Source organism: Rhinopithecus roxellana, chromosome 3 (genome assembly GCF_007565055.1).
Source record: "Rhinopithecus roxellana isolate Shanxi Qingling chromosome 3, ASM756505v1, whole genome shotgun sequence".
NCBI classification, from domain to species: domain Eukaryota; kingdom Metazoa; phylum Chordata; class Mammalia; order Primates; family Cercopithecidae; genus Rhinopithecus; species Rhinopithecus roxellana.
Window position 1 is genome coordinate 103829968 of NC_044551.1, and position 8044 is coordinate 103838011.

The window sequence follows — 8044 nt, forward strand, 5'->3', positions numbered from 1 at the left end:
GTTAGCTCTTCCTGTTGAATTGATCCCTTTACCATTATGTAATGGCCTTCTTTGTCTCTTTTGATCTTTGATGGTTTAAAGTCTGTTTTATCAGAGACTAGGATTGCAACCCCTGCTTTTTTTTGTTGTCCATTTGCTTGGTAGATCTTCCTCCATCCCTTTATTTTGAGCCTATGTATGTCTCTGCATGTGAGATGGGTCTCCTGAATACAGCAGACTGATGGGTCTTGACTCTTTATCCAGTTTGCCAGTCTGTGTCTTTTAATTGGAGCATTTAGTCCATTTACATTTAAGGTTAATATTGTTATGTGTGAACTTGTTCTTGCCGTTATGATATTAACTGGTTTTTTTGCTCATTAGTTGATGCAGTTTCTTCCTAGCCTCGATGGTCTTTACATTTTGGCATGTTTTTGCAATGGCTGGTACCAGTTGTTCCTTTCCATGTTTAGGGCTTCCTTCAGGGTCTCTTGTAAGGCAGGCCTGGTGGTGACAAAATCTCTAAGCATTTGCTTATCTGTAAAGGATTTTATTTCTCCTTCACTGATGAAACTTAGTTTGGCTGGATATGAAATTCTGGGGTGAAAATTCTTTTCTTTGAGAATGTTGAATATTGGCCCCCACTCTCTTCTCGCTTGTAGAGTTTCTGCCAAGAGGTCTGCTGTTAGTCTGATGGGCTTCCCTTTGTGGGTAACCCGACCTTTCTCTCTGGCTGCCCTTCAGATTTTTTCCTTCATTTCAACTTTGGTGAATCTGGCAATTATGTGTCTTGGAGTTGCTCTTCTCGAGGAGTATCTTTGTGGTGTTCTCTGTATATCCTGAATTTGAATGTTGGCCTGCCCTACTAGGTTGGGGAAGTTCTCCTGGATGATATCCTGAAGATTGTTTTCCAACTTGGTTCCATTTTCCCCCTCACTTTCAGGCACCCCAATCAGACGTAGATTTGGTCTTTTTACATAATCCCATACTTCTTGCAGGCTTTGTTCATTTCTTTTTCTTCTTCTTTCTTTTGGTTTCTCTTCTCGCTTCATTTCATTCATTTGATCCTCAATCGCTGATACTCTTTCTTCCAGTTGATCAAGTCGGTTACTGAAGCTTGTGGATTTGTCACGTATTTCTCGTGTCATGGTTTTCATCTCTGTCATTTCATTTATGACCTTCTCTGCGTTAATTATTCTAGCTATCAATTCTTCCACTCTTTTTTCAAGATTTTTAGTTTCTTTGCGCTGGGTACGTAATTCCTCCTTTAACTCTGAGAAGGTTGATGGACTGAAGCCTTCTTCTCTCATCTCGTCAAAGTCATTCTCTGACCAGCTTTGATCCGTTGCTGGCGATGAGCTGCGCTCCTTTGCAGGAGGAGATGCGCTCTTATTTTTTGAATTTCTAGCTTTTCTGCCCTGCTTCTTCCCCATCTTCGTGGTTTTATCTGCCTCTGGTCTTTGACGGTGGTGACGTACTGATGGGGTTTTGGTATAGGTGTTCTTCCTGTTTGATAGTTTTCCTTCTAATAGTCAGGACCCTCAGCTGTAGGTCTGTTGGAGATTGCCTGAGGTCCACTCCTGGGTATCAGCAGCAGAGGTTGCAGAAGATAGACTATTGCTGAACAGCGAGTGTACCTGTCTGATTCTTACTTTGGAAGCTTCCTCTCAGGGGTGTACTCCACCCTGTGAGGTGTGGGGTGTCAGACTGCCCCTAGTGGGGGATGTCTCCCAGTTAGGCTACTCAGGGGTCAGTGACCCACTTGAGCAGGCAGTCTGTCCGTTCTCAGATCTCAACCTCCGTGTTGGGAGATCCACTGCTCTCTTCAAAGCTGTCAGACAGAGTCGTTCACATCTGCACAGGCCTCTGCTGCTTCCCCTTTTGTTTTTTAGCTGTGCCCTGTCCCCAGAGGTGGAGTCTACAGAGACAGGCAGGTTTCCTTGAGCTGCTGTGAGCTCCACCCAGTTCGGGCTTCCCAGCGGCTTTGTTTACCTACTTAAGCCTCAGCAATGGCGGGTGCCCCTTCCCCAGCCTCGCTGCTGCCTTGCAGTTAGATTGCAGACTGCTGTGCTAGCAATGAGGGAGGCCCCGTGGCCGTGGGACCCTCCTGGCCAGGTGTGGGTATAATCTCCTGGTGTGCCCGTTTGCTTAAAGCGCAGTATTGGGGTGGGAATTACCCGATTTTCCTGGTATTGTGTGTCTCAGTTCGCCTGGCTAGGAAAAGGGATTCCCTTCCCCCTTGCGCTTCCCAGGTGAGGCAATGCCTCGCCCTGCTTCAGCTCTCGCTGGTCGGGCTGCAGCAGCTGACCAGCACCGATTGTCCGGCACTCCCCATTGAGATGACCCCAGTACCTCAGTTGAAAATGCAGAAATCACCGGTCTTCTGTGTTGCTCGCGCTGGGAGTTGGAGACTGGAGCTGTTCCTATTTGGCCATCTTGCTACGCCCCCCTTTAAATATATGTTAATAATGCATAAATGTATATCCCAGCCCAGTCCTCCCTTCTGTGTTCCAGACTCATAGATTCAGCTTAACTAAAAAATCTCATAAGCATTTTGAATTTGATATGGACAGAATTAAACTATAGATTTTTTTTTTTTTTTTTTTTTTTGAGTCTTGCTCTGTCACCCAGGCTGGAGTGCAGTGGTGCTTCTTGGCTTGCTGCAAGCTCCACCTCCCGGGTTCACGCCATTCTCCTGCCTCAGCCTCCCGAGTAGCTGGGACTACAGGTGCCTGCCACCATGCCTGGCTAATTTTTTTTTGGTATTTTTTAGTAGAGATGGGGTTTCACCGTGTTAGCCAGGATGATCTCGATCTCCTGACCTCGTGATCCACCCGTCTCGGCCTCCCAAAGTGCTGGGATTACAGGCATGAGCCACCGTGCCTGGCCTAAACTATAGATCTTACTTCCCCAAATCCAACCCTTCCACAGTATTCTTCATCTTAGAAAATGGCACTACTAGTGCAGTCGCTCAAGGTAGAAATCTGGGAGTCATCCTTGACCCTCTTTCTTACCCTCCACATCCCACCTATCACCAAGATCTGCCCATTGTACTTTATCTTTATCTCTGCTACCAACATGATAGGCCAAGCCATCACCAGCTGTCACCTGGGTTCCTGCAGTAACCAAACAACTGATGTCCCTGTGTCCACAGAGCAGCTGGAGGAAACTATGCTACCTCTTCAGCCTCATCCATGTGCCTGTTCCCTCTCATATTAGGCCCTGGCCACATGTGCACTCTTTCATTTCATTATAAGATCTTCCTTGCCTTAGAACCTTCATACATGCTGCCCTTTATCCGAATGTCTTTTTCTCTAACCATTCCCTTCCTCCACGTGTTTCATCTTGGCTAGTGCGTTCACACCTGTTATGTCTTAGCTGAAATATCTTCCTCCCATAGATTTTCTCTAGCCAAGATCCTGAATGTCTGTCTTCCACCATTCCACACCATCATAACACAATTTTAAATTGTATATTTTAAAAAAATTCCATACAATTTCCTCAATAGGACTAAAAACTCCATGAGGTCAAGAACTATGCCTATATTTTTATGACTCTATATTTAGTACTTAGTCCAAGGCCTAATGATAAGTATTAGTGAATGAATGGAATTCTGTCCTCTTTTTCCTAACACTCACAGGTTGGCAGGGTAGCAATACCCATTTTTTATGTCACTTCTATGCCCCTTTCATAGTGACATGAAAATATATGAATCTGTGGAATTAGACAGAATGGCTCTGACAGCCACTTTCAAACCCAGTGTATGACTTTAAGCAAGTTGCTTAACCACAGTCTCCCAACCTAGAAAGTCAGAAAATAATGTTTATCTTATAGTATTATAATGAGAATTAAAATGACATCATGTATATAAAGTGCTAATCATAAAGTGCTGCAGTTTCAATGGTGGTGTCTCCTCCAAAATTCACAGTGGATCATATTTCCCAGTGCAACAATGTTAAGAGGTGTGGCCTTTGTGAGGTGATTAAGTTGTGGGGATACCACCTTTATGAATGGGTTTAACACCCATATAAAAGGGCTCAAGGTTAGAAGAGGGAACACCCTTCTCGCATTTCCATCCCTTCCACCACAGCATTTCTCCCCTCTGGAGGATCTAGCAACTAATTACCATCTTGGAAGTAGAGCATTCCTCACAAGTTCATAAAAATCCTGCTGGCACCTTGACTTTGGACTTCCCAGCCTCCAGAACCGTGAAATATAAATTTCTGTTCTTTGTAAATTACTCAGTCTTTGGTATTTTGTTAGAGCAACACATATGGACTAAGACATAAAGTTATTCAGTAAAATTAGTTCCCTGTCTTCCACGCCTTCCCCTAAATTCCAAATTCTTCTTACCCAATAGATACACATGCACACATACAGAATTTGAAAATATGAGAATATCTATCCTGCCCTCCTGGGTTTTTCTGATTATGCTCTTCGTACTGCGAGTTTTGCCTGTAAAGAATAAGATACTTACCCAGAGAAGAACATTTGTAGCTTCAAATCAAATATGTAACTCTAGCACTAAATAACTGGAGTTTATCTAATAAGGGCACCTTCTCCAATACATTTGGGGATAACACAAAGGAGGAAAAAGTCAATAATATTATTTGATAGCTCAGAAGGCATTACTTTAAAAGAAAACACCAGATGGCAGCACCAGATGCTGGAGATGTATCTGATGGGGCTTTAGCTCAAACCTGAGCATTGAGGATGCCGAAAGTAGCTTAAAACAGTGTTCAGAGAGACAATCATTATAGAAAAGATAGTTCCCCTTAAGAAAAACAATACATATTTTGCAATATAGAATAATGTTTTTAGGAAGAGTGTTTCATGTGTTACAAGTGAAATCCTAGGAAAATAACCCCAAGCCTTAACTAATAAAAACTTATTAGGCAAACTTTTCATTTTGGTTTATAGTTATATTTAACTAACTCTGTTCTGTTCCAATTAGCTTGAAAGGGCCTAAAGCTAAAGAACAAATTACAATCAGCTTCTAAAAACAGACAAAATTTTATCAACTATTAAATGCAATTATTAAAATTTATTCATTCATATTAAAATAAGAATAATTACTTCTATTATTATATTCCTCAGTATAGCTGAGAAAATCATTTACTAAAATAGACATCAAGAATCTCATTAAATAGATATGACATTAAAATTTAAAATGTTAACATACAGTTTGATCCATATTATGAATCACAATTTTATCTGGAATTGACAGCACTTTTAAATTTTTGCTAAATTGGGTATTACCTATCCAGGCTTTTCTTTTAGAGGAAAGAAAGGAAGTGTAATGCTGCTCATTACACCATGAAATACATATACACAGTCCCAGGACCGTTCCATCTTTTAAATGAAAATCCACACTGAAGGTTTTATTCCTCTTAAATACTGTTTAGGGTCCTACACAAGTTTTCCTGGGAGATCAGGAAGAGTGAGTTCAGTCCTATACTTTGGATGTGAAACAATGAGACAATTCGAGCCAGCATATTGGTTAGAAGGCAATGCAAAATGCCCTCTGAGATCTTGGAGCAGAACTTGTCTAATCGGTGTTTGTGTTTAGATTTGACAGAAGGATCAAAGGAGCATCTGTGCCATAAGGGACCTGAGCCAATCTATTTTGGAGAAACATTCCAAGGGAAAGGTAATTCATTCTGCCAGAGAAACAGTGACTGTGGGGTCACTGGAGTGAATTGTTTTCCAAGTACTATGATCATAGTTCTGAAACTATTTCTCTCACCTGAATTCACTATAAGATTGAACCCCGTGAGAACATAAGGCAAGATAGCTGATTCTAATCTGAAATGAGACCAAGGATTCCGGAGGGAAATCTGAATTGTAAGAAGGAATGTATGAGTGTCACAGGCTGCCAAAAGTCAGCTTTCACAGACAGATGAAATTCTGAAATCTAATAATCATTAGAGTAGTGTTCTTTATGGAAAATGAGTAATTCATAGCACTATCTAAAATTTAAATGATAGAAAGAAAAATATCCATAGGCAGGATCAAATCATAACTAAACTACACAGTGAAGGAAAGGCTTTCTGCTGAAAGCACTATGGAATGGTAAATGTCTTCTCTAAGGAAGGACTAAAGCCCACTGCTTTGAAAGTTCTCATGCTCCCTGGAAGCCTAAGAGTTTTCTCCTTCATAACTAACCCAAGCTGGTTTTAAGTGTGGCAGCCAAAGGGACCCTATGTTGGATGACCTTTCTATGCCCTCTACTGAATCTTGTGTGGTCCCCAAACAGGCCAGCACACATCTGACAGTGGTCGGGGCCAATTTCCCATTTACATGTGTGTTCTCAGTCCTGAGAGCAGGGTTGGGTGTGCTCTGATATAGCCATGTCCTCTAGACCACCAACCCCTACTCTCGTCTAAATGCATAAGTCAAGTCACTGAAGGACCATCGCTGGCCTCTCCTGACACTCTCCCCTCCAGATGACCGGGTGAGTCAGGAAGGTGTCTCCTAGGGAAGCTGGGGGCCCAAGCCAGCCACTTGCAGCCATCATGACTGAGTGAGAACATGCTGTGCTCAGCCTGTTGGCTCCACTCTTGAACACAAAGTATGTGTTATAACAACAAGCACAAGAATCCTGACCACACGCTTCCCTATCTCTAGATCTGTAATGAGAACATTTGAAGTAAATGCATACAATCAAGAAACAGTGCTGTAAGGCAGAAAGTGAACAGAGTTTCTGATTTGTGACCCTGAGACACAGATTCTTGTATTCTCTGAATCCAGACCCCACACGTTATAGAAGAAAAGCAACAGACAGAAGATGGGAAAAACAGGTCATGTTTATGAAACTAGCTTGAAGACCATGCCGCACTGAGGAGTTTGGTTTTTCATTAGGCAAAGAAAGGAGCTGTTTTTTCTTCAATGTTCATCGGAAAACTTGCCCAGCAGCTGTGAGTGACTCTTCAGCTTTCGAATCATTGTCTTGGAATCTTCTAAACCAGCAAGACCATACTCATTTTATTTTAACATAGAATTTAGGAGCAAAGGACTAGACAGTCCTCAAAGTAATAAAATAAAAGAAAGAAAAATCAAGTTAGAAATAAAGAATGCCCCTTGCCCAACCAATTCCTTTGGTTTAATCTTTTACAATAGCTTGTGTAATCTTAGTTCTCTTCCTTTCCTCTCTCTTCCTTCCTTCCTTCCTTCCTTCTTTCTTTTCTTTTCCTTTCTTTTTTTCTCTCTTTCTCTCTCTCTCTCTTTCTCTCTTTCTCTCTTTCTCCCTTTCTCTCTTTCTCTCTTTCTCCCTTTCTCCCTTTCTCTCTTTCTCTTTCTCTCTTTCTCTCTTTCTTTCTTTTTTTCTTTCTTTCTTTCTTTCCTTCTTAGTCTCACTCTGTCAACCAGGCTAGAGTGCAGTGGTATAATCTCAGCTGACTGCAACCTCCAACTCCGTGGGTTCGAGCAATTCTCCTGTTGCAGCTTCCCAACTAGCTGGAACTACAGTCATATGCCACCATGCCCAGCTAATTTTTGTATTTTCAGTAGAGACATATTGGTCAAGCTGATCTTGAACTCCTGACTTCAGGAGTTGGCCTCCCAAAGTGCTGGGATTACAGGCATGAATCACCGCACCCGGCCTAATCTTAGTTTTCTTAAGAATTCATTATCTCTGCAGGCTGGAGAAAAGACCTTTACCACTTCCTGTTTCTCATGATTTGATATTCTGTAAGGCTGACACAAGACAAAGACAAAGCATCCACAATCTGGTTTAATGGACAAAGAACATGAACCAGGCCCTATCTTGCAGGTAGCCACCCTCGTAAGCATCTCTCTCCAATCCTTGCCCATGATGAAACTTTAGATAAAACCCTAAAAACTCTTTGCCATTCAAGCTGGGATTCCTGGGGTCATGCTTGTTCAGAATGGCCCATGTGAGGGGTCAGGGCCTTGTCTTCAGCCTGAACACAGGGCACAGAGCAGCAGCAGGAACCAAGCACCTCCCAAAAAATAACCTAGTTGCTTCATTGTCTACACTGGGGTTAATTTACTACTTACTACAACCATATAAGTGTCAAAAGAAAAAATATGTTGTATTTACAGACTG